The sequence below is a fragment of the Branchiostoma belcheri genome, unplaced genomic scaffold, assembly GCF_001625305.1.
Source record: "Branchiostoma belcheri isolate BF01 breed outbred unplaced genomic scaffold, Haploidv18h27 scaffold1, whole genome shotgun sequence".
NCBI classification, from domain to species: Eukaryota; Metazoa; Chordata; class Leptocardii; order Amphioxiformes; family Branchiostomatidae; genus Branchiostoma; species Branchiostoma belcheri.
In genome coordinates this window covers 5,323,999-5,325,671 of record NW_017802379.1, presented here as the reverse complement: position 1 = coordinate 5,325,671, position 1,673 = coordinate 5,323,999, and the positions used below count along the sequence as shown (strand labels likewise).

Genomic DNA, 1,673 nt, shown 5'->3' with positions numbered 1-1,673 from the left:
ATTTCAGGCTTGAGATCTCTTGTAGGAACAATATGCACTTATGTATTGGGCACAGAAGCATCTGCAGAAATTGGATGATTTTGCTTCAACTTTCCCCGACACAAACTTGCTCCAAACTCTTCTGATTCTGAAGCCAAATTCCACCATACTTGTCTTGAGAAATTGTTTGTTTTCCAAGGAAAATATCAATAATTTAATATCAATATCAGTCAGCCACTTTCTTTGTGCTTCAGTATGTTTTCATACATTATTCCTTCTATCATCAATGTATCAGAAATGGCATCATATCTATCAGAAATGGCAGAAATCCTGAAAAATGTAGTACCGGTAGTAATAATGACTGTGACCTTACATTGATCTAAGCAAATGTTACTGGCAGGAAATGGGGAATTAGACGTCTATGCCTGACTCAACATTCTTACTCTATCAGTATTTCAGTCTTTCTGTTGTTTTCAGACAAAACAGGCACCAGACAATAACAATACTGTCATTTTAAGGCAACTTTAGTGAACTCTATTTCAACATGTGTTCCTCTTTTACAGAACTAAAACACTCTAAGTTTTAGTTCTTGAAATTATGATAAATGGGCAAAAATTAACACTGACATATGCATGAAAATATATCTAACATGAACGTGCAAAACTAAGTTATTAAATAAGTTTTAAAATAAGTTTTATATTAGTTACAGACATTACAAATTACAGCAAAATAACACTCCTTTACTTAGATATGGAGGGGCACTTTAACATGACCTTGCTCGGTGTTATTTGAGAGCTTCCCCATCTGATCCATCCTGTTTCTTATTATATTTAATAAGTCGAGGGGATTACCACTGGCTGCCTCTCACTCAGTTTCCAAATCTGGTCTAATCCCAGTCTAATCCAATAATGCTGCTGAGTGACTCATCTTGTAATCACAGAAAAGCACGAGGAAATTCCATCCACATGCATCTGGCCTTCAGCAATGGTATGCATGTGTTACCCTTGGCAGAGGGTATGGGGTTTCTTTTTCAAGTGCTTACCAGCACAAAACAGACCTATTATCCAGATCCAATCCTCTTCAACTTAAAACGTCTATATACCTGTAACACTACTTACAGGCCATCACTACATAAAAGGCAACGAGTGGGTGTTTCAAAGAAGTAATTTCAGATATTGAGTTGCCTGAACTTTTTTCATGAAAAGCTGTAACCGAACACCTGGTCCACTTATAGCCTGACTAAATCGCGCTCCTGGCGGCCGCCGTCCTAGGTTGCCGCCCTCCAGCCGAGAGCTTGTGTATACACAGGCTAGTCCACTTACAACCAGAGACACACCTTTCTGGATAAAACTGATACTTCCTTTAACTTTAAGGAAGCCTTATTAACCTGAATCTTATAGGACATAAGGGAAGTCAAAGGATCTTGAACAATGAAGTCGGTATTTTCACAGATCAGCCCATTCAGAAGAGCACAAAAAGAAATAATCTTTGAGGAAATCTCCTGGAATTACCTGTCAGTAGGTCATGCATATCAAGGTCTATAAAGATTTTGGAAGGCGACTTTAATGATAAGCACGGATCAAAGGTTTATTTTGCAGATTTATTCTGAGAGGCAGGTGGACTTTCTTTACGTAATGACATGAATTATGACACCTACGCCCTAATTTGAATTATATTACTGACAGGTGATATTC

At 37.8% G+C, this 1,673-nt stretch overlaps 1 protein-coding gene across 26 annotated transcripts in view; it reads right to left on the bottom strand.

Moving 5' to 3' along the window:
* Nucleotides 1-1,673, bottom strand: part of LOC109464849 (autism susceptibility gene 2 protein-like) — a 205,740-nt gene that overhangs the window by 16,032 nt on the left and 188,035 nt on the right. The gene's annotated exons all lie outside the window — the stretch shown is intronic.